Below are 20,787 nucleotides of genomic sequence, written 5' to 3' on the forward strand. Positions count from 1 at the left end.
ATCATAAAAATCACAATTAGTATTATCATTATTACCAATTCGGCAACCAGACGAATGGTCGAAATGTTAGATGAGCCAGAGACTAAGATACTACAAAATAGGAAAGTTAATTCTCATCTGTTAAGCGAGAATGTTCAGGGACCACATGTATTTTCAATCAATGAAGTAATAATTGTATTATAAAAATAGTAGCTATCGAATTCCTGTTATTTATGTGCTGTCCTAAGTGATTTACCTTTGTTATTTCATCAAACCTTTAACATAAGCTCTGGTCGATCAATACGTTCAACAACCATTGAGCCATTTCTAGACATTTCTGAAACCCAGCTCCACCTCAAGATTTATAAGTACTAGACATCCAATTTTTCTCTCCAAAATAGTTTTTATCTAATGAGACATGAGCTTCAACATGTTGTGGCTTTATTGATGCTGTAACATCTCCAACCTTTGGTTCCAAAGTTAAGCAAAACTGGAAATGTTGAAATACCACTGGACAGACGAACTGTTCTTGGATATTCCCAACTCACTTTTACAAACACAGGGAGTTGGAAGGTTTGCATAAACATCCAATAACATTTGAACCTTTCGCTGTTGAGAGCAAAGTGTTTAGTATTTATCTGTTGGAGAGAAGAGAGTTTTAGAAAACAACCACATAAAAGTTACTTCCAACTTCTCTTTACAAGTTCTATTTTAGAATGAAATGAAGAATTTCTGGGGCAAAATATGGCCAGTTTTGAGGTCTGGAAGCAAGCGTCTTTTGAGATAAGCCATATTGCCAAGCGAGCCTGGGGTCCCACCATTTCGATAGCGTTCTCGCTCTGAGTTCTTCCCTTCTAAATAGAGCATTTTCCCCTAAATGTTCAACCTTCGTATTTTCCATTTTCAGAACATCAGTCTCACTTTCCTTATTTTACTGCTGCCTTCTTTTTCCATTTAGAGGGACCGTAGCAAGAATGCAGTCAATTCTCTCTAGGGTTTGGTCTGGCAGAGATAAAAAAAAAAAAAAAAGTGGTAGTTTCACAGAAGAACCAAATGCTATTTCTGAGCTCTGTGGCTTTGCATGGATTTTTATTTCTGTAAAAGGTTGTGTTTTATGTATTATGGTCTTAGATTTCTGCTTGTTACAGTGAACAGCCAAGCCTGAGTTTTAATTTCATATTACTTTGGCTGGTAATGATGAGTCTGGAGGACTCTCCCTTCCATCCCAGCTAAAATTGCTCCTTGTTCATGTTCAGAGAGAGCTGAATTTTTTTCTAAGCGAAATGAAAGGAGTGGAAAGAAAAGAAATGACCCAAAGCCTCAGCCCCAGCTGATACCGGCATCGTCCGTGGGTGCGGTCATCCAGATGTTGGGTCCTCCAGATGTTTAGCCTTATCCACCAGGAGCCAGACCCACCTGTGCTATGCTAATGCGATATATGTGAGGTCAGACTGCTCATCTTCAAGTCACACAGCCCAGCTCTCCATCCCTATTGAGTCTGCAGATCATTCAGGCTTTGGGTTCCCAGAGGAAGGAGAAGAGACCATGTGTCCAAGGAAAGGTCTGTAATACATGTTAAGTGGCCTGTGAGAGCGACTTCTCATTTATTGGCTGAAACATGAAACGGAAAACATGTGCAGCTAGCACAGGGCTCCTATGGCTCCCGCTTCTTCCCAGGAAATGGAGTGATGAAGGATGGAGCAAACACGTGAATTGAAGCAGCCCACATGCCTGGGTGTTTCACAATGCAAAAAAAAAAAACCACACACACAAAACAACAAAAACAAAATATCCATCAGAATAGGAATTTATAGGGACAGTTTGACTTCTGACTTCTGGTCTCTAGCAGGGATTCCATTCCCACTGCTAAGGAAATAGATTTTTTCAACAAGCAGGAAGGAAGCATTCCTCATTAAGTTATATATTTATTGATGCATCTGATGCACATTTATTGAATGCCAGTGTCTATATAGGGAGCTGAGGACCTAAAGATGAATTAGGCATGGATCCTTCCTTCAGGGAACTCACTCTCTGTTGAGGGGAAAGATGGAGAAATGGATATATTAACAACACAGAAGAGTCAGGGTGACTAGAGAAATGTACATATAGACTTGAGAAGAAACCAGGAGTGTATGGCCATCTGTAAACCTAGAGTACTGGATATTTGCTGCTTTGGGCTATTCTTTCCTTCCTCTTAACATTAAAAATAAATTTTTATTTGGGTATTCATCTCACCCACACCCAGCTGTCAACTCCCTCAGTGCAAGAGTGGGCCCTGATTGGCTGAAGCGATCTGGGGTTCCAAAAAAGTCTTGGGAGGAAAAGATATCAGAGCTAGATCATCAAGAATTAGTCAGACTCATTAAAAAAAAAAAAATTGAGAACATCATTCTAGAAAGGGAATGATCATTCTAGAACTACATGAGCTATGGCACAGAGATGCAAAAATGACATGATACAAGAATAGAACTTCAAGCAGTTTGGTATCGCCAGAAAATGTAGCATGCATCAAGAAGATGAAGAGAAGGACACCACTGGAGGTCAAGTCTTGGTGGCCTTTATATAGAATATTTGTGAACTTCCACTTCATTCCTTAGAGCAATGGTTCCCAAATCTAACATGTATCACAATTTCCAGAAGAGCACAGATTTCTGATTCAAAGGTCTGGAGAGAAGTCTGAGAGTTTTTGTTTTTTAACAAGTTCCCAGGAGGTATCAATATTACTAGTCCAGAGACCACACTTTACTGCTGTGGAAGGCAGAGTTCTATTGAAGGACTTTAGACAGAGAGTGACATGGTGAATTTTACTGTTCTGCCAAAGGAGCCAGGCCCAGAAAATTTATCTCATGTGATAGCACCATGGACATTTTACCCAGCCTGCTTCTTAGGGGAACCATTGCCTCAAAGAAGACATTCTAGGCTTTTGTAAGTTTTAATGGAGCAAGGTTCCTATTCACTAGAATTGTTGCTAACCTCCTCTTTCCTACAGAAAATTATATCTAACATCATATAGTCTGCGCAAGCTGACAAAAGACCAGTAAGAATTAGAAAACCCCCTGCCTTTATTGACTCTGCTTTCTACCTCAATCATGTGTTGTTTTTGGTGGCTTCTTTTTCCTGGTATGTTCAAGAGCATTTCTGAAGTTTCTGAGAGTCTGACAAAGGTTTGTAAATGAGACATCTCACCTTTCTGAGCCTTGGTTTTCTTGTTTTAAAAGGGACATGAAGGTCACATCTAACTCCCCTGGGCTACGGTGACAATCAATTGAGAGAAAAGATGTGACTGCTGTCTGGGAACATCGGGCATAAGGAGGGTGTCATTTTCTATTCTCAAGGACACATTTTTGGAAGGAGGTTGAAGGGGGCATGCACTCTGAGTACTACATGCTGCCACTGATCTCAAATGATGTTTCGAGATCTATCTTGGATTGCTGGCTTTTGATGTATATTAACTAGTTTATAAGTATGCCCAAAAGATATCAAAGAAAAGGAGAAATCTTAAAGGCATTCTGCTTAGAATCGTAAGACTCCACCAGTTGAAAGGGACTACAAAGCTCATTCAGACCTGCTACTTTGCTGATGTGGTAATCTTCTCTGTGACATCCCCACAGTGTCACATTCATGAAGTATTTGAAGTGCCACTTACCCGTTATACATTTTGTCATCTCACTCAACTGTCCAGAATTCAATTTACAAATTTCTCTTTTAAACTTGCTCTTTTCCCCACTGTTTTCTATCTCAGAGAACAGGCAGACAGACACATAATAATCCTCCTTCATTCACTTGCCACATATTTATTAAGCATCTATAATGTGCCACATCCCTCTCCATTATCTCCTATCCATTTTACTTCCCAATGATCTCTTGAGCCCATTCAGTTCTCTCTAAATTTACCACCACCATCTAAGCTACCTGTGCCTGTCACCTGGAGGACTGCAATGGCATCCCGCCAGCTTTCCCAGACATACTTTGTCCCTATTTGTGATCTGCAGTCAGAGTGGCTTTTCAAACTGCAAACCTAAAAATCTCTCCTTCCTGATGAAAGTGTTTCAATATCTTGCCATTGCACTTAGAATAAAACCAAAATTACTCAGCATAGCCAAGAGGGCCTGTATGATTTGACCCTTCGGTATCCCTCTAACTTTGTATTGAACCATGCTTCCCTTTGCTGCTTGCATTCCAGCCAGTTTCACGCTGACCAGAACCATCCAGAGCCTCCCTCTCCTCCTCTTCCCTCTCTCCTCTCCTCCATTCTCACCTTGTCCTGCCCTCTGCCATACTCCTCGGTTCATTATACTTTCCATGTTTGGCATCATCTAGCCAATGGTCTTGCCCATGAGATTGGTATAAAATAGGTATTACTCTTGTTTTAATTTGCATGATCTGATATCTAGTAAACCTGAGCATCTCTTTGTATTATTACGCATCTTTTTGATTTCCTCTTCTGTTTTCTATTCGTATTCATTGCCCCCCCTTTTTTTTTAATTTGGGGCTCCTGATCTTTTCTTGTTCATTTCTAAGACATACGTTCTTGTATGTTCTTAATATTAATCCCTTGTCTGGTTTTTTATAAATGAACTTTCTCCTTTTATAAATGAACTTTTATCCCAGTATCTGTGATCATTTAATGTCTGTCTCTGCTGTTTCTATGTGAGTGAGCACTGGGAGATGAGGCTAGAGATCTAGGTAGAGGCCAGCTATTACAAAGATTATGTAGATATTATGTGGAAGTGCCAAGTTTAGAACACTGATGATCTCTAAAAGCTTAGTGCTTATACCTGTCAGTAACTCAGGGGAGCTCTGATGTAAGATGGGGTCTAGTGAGAGGAGCTTGATGTAGCCTCGCATAGCTTCCCACTAAAATGCATATAAAGGTAAAGGAAAAAAAAAAGATCAAAGTCCATACCATCACCAATGGGCAGAATTTTCATTAACCATAAGATCAAAACATCAATAACAAATTAGAGTGTCATAAACACCATGTCTACCTTGAAGTGTGTATGAAAACCATTTTTCTATCCCACAATTTTGTATTCTTGGTTAAGGTGTGTAAGGTAAGAGTCAGAGATGGCAAACATACGATCTGAGTGTCATTACATCTCCCTCCCAAACACATGGCAGGTATCACTAATGTATCAGAGCATTCCTTCTGATACATTAGCTTCGATCTGCACTCTGAGTCCTTGTCGACAGTGATTCAGTTGCCACGATCAATTAATTAACTGTCATATAAGCCCAAATCTACCTGTCATCCATAATCATTCTAATCAGAAAATGAGCAGAGATTCTTGCTCCTGCTGGATGCTTTTAAGAGATACCTGGCCATTGTCTTCATGTTCCTCTCCTTCCCCTGCCTTCGAATTAGAACCTTTTTTTTTTTTTTTTTACATCCAATCGCAGTCCGAAACTCTTATGAAACAACTGAGCAAAGGGTACCCGAGGGACTGGCATGACACTTACCTCTTGGAAGGCATACATGCCGCAAGCAAAGTAGGTAAGGCAGGCATGAGAATGAGAACAGTGGTAAGAGTTACAGTGCAAAATGAATCACATGGAAAAAAACAATGAAAAATATAATATGAGACAGAGACGGTCAAACATATTTTAATCGAAGCCTCACAAGGCGAGGAAGAATGGAATAAGACAGAGGCAATATTTGAAGAACTGATGACTGAGAATTTTCCAAAGTGAAGAGATATTAAATACAGATTCAAAAACATCGAACTCAAAAAATCCAATTTTAAAAAATGAATCTAGACACATTATAATGAAATGTCAGAAAAACTGGAGAAAACCACCTCCCAAGAATAAATGGTTGGACAAATAGCTAACTTCTTACTAGCAACAAGCTCAACTGGAACTAGAAGAAAATAATGGTCAGCCAAGAATTCTCTATATTGCAAGATAATCCATAGAGCCATTTTCCCACTTAAACTGAGAGAATTTGGACCAATAGACCTATACTACTAAAAATATTCTAAAGTACATTATTCTGACAGGAAAATGGTCCCACAAGGAAAGTTGAAGATGCAGAGAAAACGAAGAGCCACAAAAGTAGTAAAAATGTGAGTAAATCTAAGTGAATATTTATATTCATTACTAAATGAATATAAAGAAAAAATAATGACAAAATATATGTTTAGAGATAATTAAAATACACAACAACACTAGCTTGTATGTTAAGAAGGGGTAAAAAGAGTTAAAAATTCTAAGTTCCTTGCATCGTTTAGGAGAAAGGTAGCATATAAATCAACACTTATATTTATTTATTAGGAGCAAAACATATAAATAAAAATATATTAAACAGACAAAGTTTATTTGTAAAATTGTTAACAATGGTTGACTCTGGAGTGTAGGATTATATGCATTTTTTTCCCACTTCTTTATAATGTTTTGTGTTTTCCAATTTTCTAAATGAGTATATAATACTTTTATAACTAGGAAATAATAAAATATTGAAAATACAAAATGTCATCTATTGTGTGGGAAAATAATATACTTCTGTTAAGAAAAAGACTTTCCTACCCTAGGGGAAATGTTAGATTCAATAATTTCGCCCCATGATAAAACTTCAAGTCTTTGGTATATTACCTTTTTTGCCATTCAAATTTCACTCTCTGTGGAGTGAGAGTAACAAAGTAATCTCCAGATAGCAAATGTGATTAACGGACATAATCGGATCATCATTTCGACTCTGATCCACAAACTGAAGCTGGCACTTCGACACTATCTGTTTCACATTTTTTCCCAACTTGGTGCAGCCAAGGGGACCAGAAGCTTCAATTCTGCAACAACAAAAAGTATCCCAGCCTGAGGAGGGAGAAGGGCCCATGAAGGGCACCGTGAGGAGGAAGGGCCCAGGAAGCCCACCACTGAGCCCCCAGCCACATGCTCCCAGCCAGAGCTGTCACAGGAAGTGGGGCGATATCACCTAACATTAGGGGCCAGAAGTGAGCATTTCTGGGGTGCGAGTGTAGGGCAAAAGTAACTGTGGGGAGAACGTGTCTCTACCCAGCACTTGCCTTCAGCTCCTTCATTTCCAACATCGTTTTGAGGTCACGAACAAATTAACTACTTGTCCCTTCAGTGCTAGCCACCAGGTTCCTTGGCCAAAATAAGTCATTATATCTCAGGCTATGATAACAAAGTTATATTGAGCAGGATGTTGTCAACCAAACTAGGAATCTTGGACAAGAGACACGCTGAGAACAAAAATGGGTGTACTCTCCTTGTAATAAAGACTGAGGTAAAGTTTGTGGGACCAGACCAGCACCCCATTTGCCTGGGGCACAGCCAACTACTATGGCAACAACAGGCCTGCAAGCAATCTGCTACAGGTTCTGCTACCAAAAAAAAAAAAAAAAAAATGGAAATGCACATCAACTGAATATCTGTCTCATCAAATGCCAGACTCAAGAGGACTCTTGCTTCTTCCTGCTACCAGTGAGTTCTTCGTTTTCCTCTTAATCTAATTATAGCAAGAAAAACTGACTTTTAACAACAACAAAAGCGTTCCAGCCTGAAAATTTGCAGTTTGCTCCTCTGGATCTACTAGGAAAGAAGGGTGATACTGAAGTAAGCTTTTCGTAGGAAATCTTGAATTTGGATCTCTGGCCCTGTGGCCAATGCACTGTGTGATCTTGGGGAAATTCACAGAGGCCAGTGCCTTAGTTTCTAACTATGTAAGGGAATAGGAAATGGGTGGTGCTGAAAGTGATAACTCCCCTGAAGAATGCTGGGAAACTCCCTAACACTTTGCACAGCTCTGAGATACTCAGTGTGAGCAGGGGTCAGATTTTACCAAAGAGCAAATGGACATTTGCCCGGTGACCTGGGGCTGGAAGGGGTAGGGAGGAGAGGATGGCTAGACTTTATGCATTTTTCACAAAGACAGATGGGAGCAAGAAAGGAAGGCCTGCTGAGGATTCGCCCAGCCTGCTCAGCAGAAGCTGTTGAGAGAGATGTTAAGAGCCAGCTACACGAGCCTTCTCCAATTCTACAGTACTGGGAAAACATCTTGTGCTTGCTAACTACGCCATATCCTTCCACTCAGGAGACTAAGAGACAGGCTCTGCTATTCCCAGCTTCTCTTCATGTGGGTGTGGGTGTGGGCATGACACACACTCCTACAACAGCTCAGGCACCACAGATTCTGCTTTCCTGGGAATTTGGGACATTTAGTCTGAAGGAGTCCCCAAGGTCATCCATGGCTGTTTGATTTACTGTCTATCATCTTCAACAAAGAGCCATGTCCTTTCTTTCCTAACACCTCCAGTAACAGGAAATTTATTAACTTGGCAGCCTGGTTGCATATTTTGGGGTGGTTGGGGATTTTTTTTTTCATGTCTCAGGAAGATTCCTTTCTTGTAATGGACAGAAACATCTCCATGTAGTTTTGTTCTTTCTAGTCTTAGATAGAATGGACCTATTATTCATTGTCCAAATCCAGGTTCGTGTTTGAGACTAACTAGGGGGACTATTAATAATTTCAACAGGGCAATGGGGTAAACAGGAACTCTCCTGGAGAAACGAGCCTTAAGACTGCCTCGATCTTAGGTTTATCCCAGGAGTAACTCGGATAACTCTAGTTCCCCTTCCTGATATTTAAAAGCACTTGGATTATCCCCCCTGTCTTCTCTCCTCTAGAATAAACAAGGGAGGCTGATTTCTCTAGCAGAAAGATAATTGGACAGAGAACAAGAAATAGCTATGTGATGTTTGGGGAGGACATCAGGAAAGTCCAGTTGCCTCCCAAGATCCAATGTTATGTTCTGAGATCCCAGAAAAAGCAATTTGTAATATTCTGAAATGTGAAAGGTCTGTCAGAAGGACATGAGTTCAGCCACATGAATTGTGTAACATAAATTGTGGTTTTATCTGTTCTGCAGAAGTATTAAAAAAGACTGCAGATTTTTCATAAGGCAGTAAAGCGTGGCAGCAGTGGATGCCAAATTTTTCTGCAGCCTGGGGCTGAGCTGGCTGCTTCAGAGTCCAGTGGGAAGCGTATTAAAAATCAGATTCCTGGGCCTCACCTCAGAATCTCCAGGGGGGCCTGCAGCATTTGCATTCTGAAAAGATCTGGAAACAATTCTAATAATGAGCCGAGTTTGAGATCCACCAGCAAAATGGTCAAGAGCACCAACTTCGGTGTCAAACATTTGTTCACTCCCTAAATATATATTGAGTACCCACTATGTTCCAGATATACTTTAGGCTCAAGAGAACTAGCAGTGGACAAGGGGAAAAAACATCAAACAGATTCGTAGTCAAGAACTAGTCTTATATTACTAGCTTTGTGATTCGACTATCAATGCCTCGGTTTCCACCTCAGAAGGTTGTTGTGATCTTTAAATAAGGTAATCTATGTAAAGTGCTTACCCTAGTGGCCGATCCCCAGTGAGCACTCTATGAAGAGCACATCATGTTCAAGATGATGATGTCATCAAAGACAACAGCAGTGATAAAGCTAGAAAAGGAAGATAAAAAAACTTATGGGTTTCAACCCAGGAAGACATAGGAAGACTAATTACCATCACATGCAAGTTCTCAGTGCACCATGAAGCCACTTTTTTCACTAAGACTTTGGTCTTTTTTCACATTCCCTAGTCTCAGGTATAATATGAAGGACCTGTAAGTGATGATAAATAGAGATTCCATCCAAGATTAACATTCTATAAACCTTGATTCACTCAAACATGCCTTAAAAAAACAGTGCCCAGGCACTTGGCCACACTCTGGCTTTCTTCTGGACCATTCTAGCTGCTGGTATCCACCTTGACATTGGGCCCCAGAATCACATGCATCATTCCCAGCATGGTCTGAATTCAAAAATATATAGTAAAATAAATAAGAAGGAAATTGAAATGGCGAGGAGCTGAGCTATCATTCTATCATTCTAGGCCTCGTACATGGGTAAGCCTCAGACGAGGATCATGTCCCCAATAATTGGAATAGGGCTCAAGGGAAGGTGGACAAAGGAATAGAGGAGATGTACAGAGTAAGACCACCATGGAGTGAGACAGGCCACAGAGGAGGAGGAGGCTGAGAAGCTGCCTATTTTTGCAGGCAACAGCTTTCACTCCTCCAAGGAGGTCAACAGATATTTTAATGAGAACATCTTGGCTAAGACCATGATTCACTGTCCAAAACTGGGCTGGGCCCCTCACACTGGGAGAATTTCACAGTTTTTCACATTATTCTCAAACTCCATTCATCTGTTTAAGGGCGTCACTCAGGGTTTATTGTCAAAAGGGTCCAAAGGCCTCCATTCATATGTCTTAGGGGGCCAGAGGCTTGGGAAGAGTGGTAGTGGTGATAGGGGCAGCCAGGAGCAGGGATAAAGGGCCGTACTGGGAGAAATTAGCAGGAAAGCTCCTAGGAGGGAAAACTCAGCTCTCTCTGTTTACACGACCTTGGTTCAGAGCCATGAAGAGAAGCAAACACTGAAATGCGATGGAAGAATAAGAAGTTGAAAGGAAATTGCAACTTCCAAGAGGCCACTGGCGGCCAAAGTACCACCACGTGCAGCTGTACAGTCTGTACACTGTTTCAAAGGGTGCCATTCATACAGATCGGGGATGCACAGACTTTTTCTGCAAAGGGCCAAATAATAAATATTTTTGGCCTCACGAGCCATATGGTTTTTGTCACAACTATTTACCTTTTCCATTATAGTTAGGGTGGTCAGATAAAATACAGGACACCATGTATTTTTATTTGCTAAATCTGGCAACCGTATTTGTAGCACAAAAGCAATTATAGACAGTACATAAGCAAATAGGCATGACTGTGTTCCAATACAACTTTCTTTAGAAAAACAGGCAGTGGGATAGATTTGATGATGATATAAATGTCAACCCCTGGAGTTTTGCAATGCAACTAGTCTAGCAGTACCAACAAGGCAGGCCTATTTTCAAATAGCATGGCAAAGCAGAGTAGTGGCTTTCAAAAACATCAGAACATAACCCCCACAGTAAGATACACATTTGGTATCCTGATCCCGCTTCGCAAAACCAAGCTTACCCTCACTGAGTGTGATGTACTCTAAGATAGTCTACACTCTGTTATACTTTAATTTCTTTTACTATTGATGGCCTCTGAAACAATTAACTTCGCGATCTTCTAATGGGTCTCAACTTCTGGATTGCTGAACTCTGGAGCCAGGAGATCTGAGTTTCAGTCTTCATTCCAACTCTTACCAATAGTTTCTCTTTAGAAGAATTACCTCATTTGAAAATGTACATCCGGAAATTGAGATCATAATTATTTCAGAGTGACTTTTTAAGATAAACATGAATTGAGTGAGTTCTTCAATGTTGTGTAGTTATCATTAGTGGTAGCTGGGGTGGTTTTAGGTAAGGCACAGGTATACATTATAGATATTTATTTTAATTCTTTATGAAAACATACAACTTATATCAAATGCATAATTTTAAAACATTTATTTTAAATCTAATTTATTTATTTATATTATTTAAATTGATAGGTTAGGTTATTTAAAGAAAAATATTAAGCAAATAATAGTACAAGTTATATGCAAATGTGGCAAAATTTGTGTAGATGTCAGTGAAGTGTGGGAAGCATGGAGATAACATATATGCAAGTATGATCTAAAAGATGGTAGATGTGACATGATGACTCCTTGAAGCCCTGAGCTGAATGCTGGATTCACTGCTGATTTCCAGCACTTAAAATTGGATTGGAACACAATAGGTGCTCAATGGGAGTTTATGATTGGTGGGTGGGTAGATGGATAGATGGATAGATGGATAGATGGATAGATGGATGGATGGATGGATGGATGGATGGATGGATGGATGGACGAACAGATGGATAAATGGATAGATAGATGATGGATAGACTAATGGAACAATAGGTAAATGGATGATAGATGGAGGGATGGATGGATGAATGAATGATGGATGTGGTGAATGAATGGGTGATGGATGGATGGATGGATGGATGGATGGATGATAAAGAATTGATAAATGGATGAATAAATGAATGATGGATGAATGAGTGGATAGATTAATAGATGAACGGAGAAGTAAAAAAAAATAATTGAGTCCCAATCTTTGGAGTCAAAAGGACTTAGAGTTACAACAGATCGGGGATGGTGTCAAAGGTGTCGGTGGAAGCAGGAAGGAGAGGCAGAAGTTCCTCGTCCAAGCTGTCATCTGGATGTTAAAACCCTCCACATTGCCACAGTTAGCACGGAGCAACAGAAACACTATGCTAAGACAGAAAACACTAATCTGAGGCCAACTCTGTTGGCCACATCAAAATGCTATTCCTGGATGTAGACACTTGCAGCAAATACCTAGTGAAGCAAGCATAAACAAAAATATCTAGAGTTCTGAATGCTTAGAAATGCTGACTCATGTAAGTCGGAACTTCTAACCATCTCCTGATGAGAAAGGCACCTTCCAGGTGAGGTCCATGAGTGCAGAGGGCACCAGCTACCAGCAGCAATCACACGTCAGAAGGACAAGGAAACACACGTGTTTTGGGCTGACCCCCACAGGTAGGAGCTCCCATCACAGGCCAGATTTCAACAGAGGGGATTTTTGCATTGGCAGAGAAGAAATGATAACTTACGTGGCAAAAGACAGCCCTTGTAATTCAACATTCTCTACTTGCCTTATGGCAAGATATTTTGGAAAACATTACTTGCTTGACTTATTTCTGCAATCCTGGGACAGAACTTTCTTCTTTCATATGCCAGTTTCTTGCCAAAGGATTTAAAGTGATAGTACTTTCATCTTTTCCCTCATTTGAACATGGGAAAAGAACCCTGACTAATGAAGCATAAGGATCACAATCTTCACCAACACAGAGGCAGTGTAAGATGGCAGTTATAGTCCAGCCTCTGTGCACTGTCTTGATTCCCCACTTGCTGGCATGTTCCTCTACCTCTCTGGGCCTCAATTTTCACATCATTAAAGTAGGAATAACATCCATGGGGCTGTTGTGAGAATTAAATGAGTTAATAAAGGCAAAACATTTAGAAATCTTTCTGGCACATAGTAAGAACTAAATAAATCTTACCTAATATTATTCTGTGTTCTTACTTTGTACCAGAAACTTTCTCTTAGAAAATATTATCTAATCGCCAACAAAAAAAAAAAAAAAAATCATCAAGTTTGATTCCAAATTCTTTGTCTTTCCTGCCATCCTGTGCTACTGTACTAACCCAATTTGGCAATTAAAAAACTGCTTCCATAAAGTGTTCATTCAATTTAGTTCATATTTAAAAATTTTCAGTCTAACAATAGAATGAACTCTCTTTCTTCCCCATTAATTTTTGTCGTTGTTGTTGTTCAGCAGAACGTGCATGTGTGTTGGGTTGAGAAGAGATACGGAAATCTGACTTTGAAAGTGAATCTGATTTCATCTTTATTCCGTGAGATTTAATGGTGAGGGTTTGTGGAGGAGGGAGTTAGTGAGAAGAGATGGTCGACATCAGCCTCTGCCTGGAATGGGCCCCTAGTCTCCTGCACAGGCCAGTTCAGAAGACAGAGCCTGCTAGAGGCAGCTAGAAATATGAGAGCCTGCCCTTTGGTTTACAGCTTCTTCCAGGATGCAAAGCCCTCTGTCCAGACGAGTGCCCCGCCTGAACACAAGACATCTCTCCCTCTGAAAGACTGTAGGATGAAAAAGAAATGGGCACAAATGAAGATGTGTTTGATGAGGAGAAAAGGGAAAGCATTGAGGGAGGTTCTCCCAACAGCCTGTGACCCCCCTGAAGAAAGGAAGCAAGAGCATTGCATGAGTGAGGGGAGGTCAGTGGAAGCCTGGTGTGAAGTAGGAGAGAGTTGACTGAACAAGAAAAAGCAATGCCAGGAGACTTTGTGGACCATTTACTAAGCAAGGAAGGCAGATCATTCCTCAGGCCCCTAAATGTGTCTTTCTTAGAAAAGTAGCTTCCACTCTTGAAACGTCCAGTGGTGGTCGCTAGGGCTCCTCTGAGGGTGGACGTTGAGTTCATGCAGCTCTGCGTGGATTCAGTCAGTCACCAGATAAACCCTTGCCGAGCTCGTATCATGTACTGGAAATTTTGCTGGGCTCCGAGGATACAGCAGTGGTGGAAGTAAACCTTGCCCCTCTCCTCATGGAACTTACAATCTGACGAGGAAGACAATAAACAAAACCCAACTATGTTCATAAAGAAGGAAACAGAGTGTGAAGAGAGAGAATAACAGGGTGCACCTTCAGGGGTGGGGTGAGAGAAGGCCTCACGGAGGGTCAGGATAAAGAGCATCCCTCAGGCAGAGGGAACAGCGTATGGGAAGGGGCCTGAGGAGAAGGAGCTGTCAGGGAAGTGAGCCTAAGGTGCAGTGAGCAAGGAAGAGTGAAGCAGGACGGGATCATTAGAAGGGTGAATAGGTCAGGTGGGGACTGGCAGGATTCGGCGTTTGTTCTGAGGGTCTTTGGAAATCAACTTGAGCATTGGCCTTTGTAACTGATGAGGCTTTCTTCATTAGCAATATCCAGATTGCACATTTTGAAAACTATAGGCTAAGGTAATATCTTTGCATTATCTACACTGTCCCCATGCAGTCGTGACCAGACAGAATACTTGGAGATGGCTAGGAATCAAAGGTCATGCTAAGCTCAAACATTTTTCTCTTAATAGAGGCTCACTGCCTTGCAGACATCAAAGCCACTGGGGAGCTTTGTAAATATACGATGAATGCCAGTGCCTTCTGCATCAGAATCCCCACGCTGGTGGGGGTGGAGGGGGTGGGGTCAAGACCCAGACGATTTTGCTGCCTTACAAAGTTCCAATTTAACCACCTCAGCCTCATAAAACCCTGGTCTCACCACGGACCACATCAAAAATGATACCCAGAGAGAATGGCTTTCTCTGTGTTGATGATGACTCAACCAGAGCTTGTCTCCCCTGCACCATTTACCTGCCGCTGCCCCTTAGGAAAGTAAACCTGTTCATTTGTCAATATTTACTCTGTCTGCTGCCCTCAACAGAAGAAGGGAAAACGGTTTTCACTGTCAAACTAGTGTTTATACAAAGGATTTGTAGGCTTTCTCAGAGCTATGGAAAATCAATCACCCTCAGTTAACCTGTGTCCTTAACGAGGTGGTAACTTTTCTGCCACCATCCTATCCATCAGGGATGACAGTGTGTGGCTTGTCAACTGGTAAGAATTCAGGTTGAAAGGATTTTACCCAGAACTCTGAGGAGATGGATGCTCAAAGTGTAACCCAATCTGAGAGGATAAAGCCTGCCCTGCTGTTTACAGAGGACTGTGCCGGTGGGGCTCCAGAGGACCATGCTGGTGGGGCTTCAGAGGGGACTCGCTCAGAAGAGACTAGTGAATGCCGAGGCGCTTGTAAGCAGCCAACATTCTTCAGCACTCAGAAGGCTCACCAGCCCATTACATGTGCTCCAATCCAGAGACCAGTGTGACTTCCAAGGCAGGGCTCTGCTACTGTTGAGTCCAAAGAAATTGCGAATCAAGTTGCTGGAACCAAGCATTGCTCAGATGGCACAAATGAAGATGTGTTTGATGAGGAGAAAAGGGAAAGCATTGAGGGAGGTTCTCCCAACAGCCTGTGACCCCCCTGAAGAAAGGAAGCAAGAGCATTGCATGAGTGAGGGGAGGTCAGTGGAAGCCTGGTGTGAAGTAGGAGAGAGTTGACTGAACAAGAAAAAGCAATGCCAGGAGACTTTGTGGACCATTTACTAAGGAAGGAAGGCAGATCATTCCTCAGGCCCCTAAATGTGTCTTTCTTAGAAAAGTAGCTTCCACTCTTGAAACGTCCAGTGGTGGTCGCTAGGGCTCCTCTGAGGGTGGACGTTGAGTTCATGCAGCTCTGCGTGGATTCAGTCAGTCACCAGATAAACCCTTGCCGAGCTCGTATCATGTACTGGAAATTTTGCTGGGCTCCGAGGATACAGCAGTGGTGGAAGTAAACCTTGCCCCTCTCCTCATGGAACTTACAATCTGACGAGGAAGACAATAAACAAAACCCAACTATGTTCATAAAGAAGGAAACAGAGTGTGAAGAGAGAGAATAACAGGGTGCACCTTCAGGGGTGGGGTGAGAGAAGGCCTCACGGAGGGTCAGGATAAAGAGCATCCCTCAGGCAGAGGGAACAGCGTATGGGAAGGGGCCTGAGGAGAAGGAGCTGTCAGGGAAGTGAGCCTAAGGTGCAGTGAGCAAGGAAGAGTGAAGCAGGACGGGATCATTAGAAGGGTGAATAGGTCAGGTGGGGACTGGCAGGATTCGGCGTTTGTTCTGAGGGTCTTTGGAAATCAACTTGAGCATTGGCCTTTGTAACTGATGAGGCTTTCTTCATTAGCAATATCCAGATTGCACATTTTGAAAACTATAGGCTAAGGTAATATCTTTGCATTATCTACACTGTCCCCATGCAGTCGTGACCAGACAGAATACTTGGAGATGGCTAGGAATCAAAGGTCATGCTAAGCTCAAACATTTTTCTCTTAATAGAGGCTCACTGCCTTGCAGACATCAAAGCCACTGGGGAGCTTTGTAAATATACGATGAATGCCAGTGCCTTCTGCATCAGAATCCCCACGCTGGTGGGGGTGGAGGGGGTGGGGTCAAGACCCAGACGATTTTGCTGCCTTACAAAGTTCCAATTTAACCACCTCAGCCTCATAAAACCCTGGTCTCACCACGGACCACATCAAAAATGATACCCAGAGAGAATGGCTTTCTCTGTGTTGATGATGACTCAACCAGAGCTTGTCTCCCCTGCACCATTTACCTGCCGCTGCCCCTTAGGAAAGTAAACCTGTTCATTTGTCAATATTTACTCTGTCTGCTGCCCTCAACAGAAGAAGGGAAAACGGTTTTCACTGTCAAACTAGTGTTTATACAAAGGATTTGTAGGCTTTCTCAGAGCTATGGAAAATCAATCACCCTCAGTTAACCTGTGTCCTTAACGAGGTGGTAACTTTTCTGCCACCATCCTATCCATCAGGGATGACAGTGTGTGGCTTGTCAACTGGTAAGAATTCAGGTTGAAAGGATTTTACCCAGAACTCTGAGGAGATGGATGCTCAAAGTGTAACCCAATCTGAGAGGATAAAGCCTGCCCTGCTGTTTACAGAGGACTGTGCCGGTGGGGCTCCAGAGGACCATGCTGGTGGGGCTTCAGAGGGGACTCGCTCAGAAGAGACTAGTGAATGCCGAGGCGCTTGTAAGCAGCCAACATTCTTCAGCACTCAGAAGGCTCACCAGCCCATTACATGTGCTCCAATCCAGAGACCAGTGTGACTTCCAAGGCAGGGCTCTGCTACTGTTGAGTCCAAAGAAATTGCGAATCAAGTTGCTGGAACCAAGCATTGCTCAGATGGCATGCATTCCTGAGCTTGGCTCCCAGGGGAGAGCAATGTTTGCAACTGGAACACCAGCCAACTTCGATCTGGCTTCAGTAGTCTCAGTAATAGCCACATGGTTTTGGACATTTAAGCCACCTGGTACAGACACACTGAAAAGCCATTTGCTGAGCTCAGGAGGAAAAACAAATCTGATCACTGCCTTCATCATTTAGAAGAGCCCTTGGGTTTTACGGGTCAATCCAAGGGGCCAAAAACAGGAACATCTGAGAAAGAGCTTCAGAGGCCACGTACACTCCACCAAAAGTTGAGCCTAGATGTACTGTTCCAGCTCCCACCATGTGCTCAGCCCTGAGCTGGACACCAGGAAGCAAACCAAGTCTCTAAAACATCAGGCAATTCCCAATCGAGTGTTTGCAGCCTTTGGAGGGGTTCAAAGTTTTTACAAGAAGAGTGGAAGAATCTGGGTGAGGCTAGCTCTCAGTATGGGGAGTGGGGCGGGGGCAGGGTAAAAAGAAAGGAAGGGAGATGAATTCTTTTAATGTGTACCTTACTATATGCCAGTAATTATAAATTTTAATTCATTGAATCCTTTCAATTCAACCCTCTGAGATAAGTCTTGTCTTCTTTAAAATGAGGACAACATTAGAATCCATTCTGTAAGACTGTCCTTCCATGGAATCTCGATAAAATAGTACCTGGAATGTGCTTAGAGCATCCCTAGCAGGTAGTAGGTGCTCAATAAGTGTTATGTACTTATTAGTAGTATTGCTACTGCTACTACTACTTTTATTATCCCCATTTTACAGATAAGAAAACTGAGGCTTGGAAAGGTTATAGGATTAGCCCAAGGTCACACAGACAGTATGCCACAGCCAGCATCGAAAGTTAGGTCTTCTTCGTTAACCAATGTCACCATAAAAAAAAAAAAAAAGTAAATAAATAAAATAATAAAAAATTAAAATAAAACAACAAAAAAAGAAAAGAAAAGAATAAAAAAAGAAAAGAAAAGTTAGATCTTCCCAGCTCTAGAGACTGAGTTTTTTTCCTACCAGCCTACAGAAGGCCAGCTCTATACTAACCGTGCGGCTTGAGGACCTCACTTCCTTTAGAGTCTGTGGGCCCATGTGGCAGCTGCTCTTGGGGACCTCAGCTGTGGAGTACTGCCATCCCGATACTGTTCCCATCTGCCACCCACAGAGAGTTGGTTCCATGAGGTGTCCTGATCTCTCCTGCACTCTGGAAATAGGCAGCCTTGCTCTGGGCATTGGCCATGTCCCAGACCCTGTTCTCCAGGCCACTCCTGGGATGGCTGCAGTAGGACACTCTATACCTCCCGCCCTGGGGGATGCAGGGTTAGCTGGGCTCTCTCCCTCCCTAAGACTATTGAGCTGGCAGCTGCCCCAGAGAGGCACAGCAACCCACCAGACTGAAACGTAGTTTGACTAGAATACTATTCTCCTACACATTTCTATCTTCTATTTCGTATGTCCTTCAGATCTAGATTTGAAGAGGACTTATCATAAATGTTGTTTCACAAGAATTTAGAGATTTTCCTCCTTCTTTTCCCCCTAAATAGACATTTAATGTTTTTTAATTCATCCTCACAGAGGTGAAGGATTCTGAATAAAACTTTTTCTCAAAAGACTCATGGACTAAATGGGAATAAATATCAAAAATTAAATCTGACTCTTAAAGACTATTTGAGGAATGTTACAAATATTAGTATAGTAAATAATTCTACAAACTTTTGCATTCTAATCTAATCTCTATCATCTCTATCATGCTGTCATGTATTATTATTCAAACTTAATAAACATTTGTTGGCTCCAAAAGGCTATTAATTTGTTTTAAAAGTTATCTAGCTAACTCACTCTCTTTAAAACATCTGTATTAGCATCACACTGTCTCTTTACCATTTGTAAAGTCTGATAACTTTTAAATTTAAAATTAATAGCTTTTATTGCCTTCATTAATTATAGCATTTTGCAATAACAAGTACCCATTTTGCTCCAGCAGACTAATAGTATTTCAATACATACAGCGCATCTTCACCCAGGATATATCTGGCTTGCTGTCTTCTATTTGAAAATGCATATTCAGAAATGAACACTAAATCTAAGTGACATGGCTTGTTTGTATGACTGACTGTTCCACTGGGTGGACATGCTGTAACCTACAGGTCGTGGGATCACAGATCACATAGATACAGCCAGATGCCAGAGAGCACGCTGAAGCAGGTGCTCAGCACTCAGCAATATTCCAAAGGCAATACCAGACACGTGGAGGCTGAAGGCCGAGGCAGGCTGGAGGAAGGAATACTAACACACACAAACTTGTACTGAAATTCTCTCTTTGCCCATCTGTGTGAACTCAACTGTGAGCCCAAAGAGGGCCAGTTTGTGTGATTTCCTTTGATATCTCTACCCCTAGCAGAGAACCTGTCCGTCATGTAGTTGGTGGAATCAAACTGAGTGTGCACCCAGAGGCTTCTGAGAAGTCAGCTTGTTCTCTGAGCGGCACCAGCTTCACCACCCTCCTAGACCCACATCCTCAGGCTCAGGTCTCTGCTTCCAGGCCCTGCATCTGTCTTCCGCTGGGCTCACCTGACCAAACCATGCTATGGCCCTATTCTGAATGGTTAACCTTGGGGCCCAAACTTCCGACTGTCATGCTAGAGGCCCTGTCACAGCAGCTGTCCCCTTCTCTATCCCCAAGTGGCCAGGGCCAGGGTTTATGTCTCATCAGAAACAGAAGTATCTTTTGCCATGAGGTCAGAAAGAGTGTATTAGTTTTCTGAGTTTTCTGAAGAAATAGAATATATATATATATATATATATGTATTTATTTATTTATTTATTTATATGTATGTATATATGCAGAGAGGGAGGGAGGAAGAGAGAGAGCGAGAGAGAGAGAGAGAGAGAGAACAAACGAACTTACTTGGTTTATGGGAAGGAATTGGCTCACATGGTTATGATGGCCAAAAAGTCTTAGAATCTTCAGTCAGCAAGCTGGAGGCCCCAAAAGAGTCACTGGTATAAATTCCAATCCGAGTCCAAGTCTAAAGGCAGAAGATTGATGTCTCAGCTCAAGGACAGTTAGACAGAGGAAGTAAATTCTCCTTCTCAGCTTTTTTGTTCTAGTCAAAAAGCCCTCAACTGATTGGATGAGGCCCACCCACACCAGGGTGGACATCTGCTAGACTCAATCTACCTGTTCAAATGTTAACCTTATCCAGAGACACACCCTGAACCATGTTTAACCACATAGCTGAGCACCAGCAACTTGGCCCAGTCAAGTTGACACATAAAATTAACCATCACAGGAGTCAAGCTACCTGTGTGGATCTTTGCTCCCAGGAAGCTTAGAAACCATAGAAATTTCCAGCAGTGTGGAAAGAATGTGAGTTTGGGCACCAGTCAAGATGGAGTTTGAGCCCCACTCTACCGCTTAAGAGCTGTAGGACCAAAACCAA

General features: G+C 42.1%; 2 long non-coding RNA genes across 3 annotated transcripts; both read right to left on the reverse strand.

Moving 5' to 3' along the window:
• Nucleotides 1-403: 403 nt before the first annotated feature.
• On the reverse strand, nt 404-20,452 carry LOC111735980. 2 transcript variants are annotated; one of them, XR_002779032.1, is made up of 4 exons: nt 20,253-20,452; nt 9,358-9,445; nt 1,396-1,542; nt 404-981 (listed from the first exon to the last, which is right to left on the reverse strand). It is a non-coding gene; the product is annotated as an uncharacterized LOC111735980 (long non-coding RNA). The 2 variants fall into 2 exon arrangements; XR_002779031.1 differs by having other exon boundaries at nt 1,317-1,542.
• LOC111735981 lies at nt 13,346-14,097 on the reverse strand. The gene is made up of 2 exons (XR_002779033.1): nt 13,843-14,097; nt 13,346-13,622 (listed from the first exon to the last, which is right to left on the reverse strand). It is a non-coding gene; the product is annotated as an uncharacterized LOC111735981 (long non-coding RNA).
• Nucleotides 20,453-20,787: the final 335 nt, after the last annotated feature.

Source organism: Pteropus vampyrus, unplaced genomic scaffold (assembly GCF_000151845.1).
Source record: "Pteropus vampyrus isolate Shadow unplaced genomic scaffold, Pvam_2.0 Scaffold16, whole genome shotgun sequence".
Taxonomy (NCBI): domain Eukaryota; kingdom Metazoa; phylum Chordata; class Mammalia; order Chiroptera; family Pteropodidae; genus Pteropus; species Pteropus vampyrus.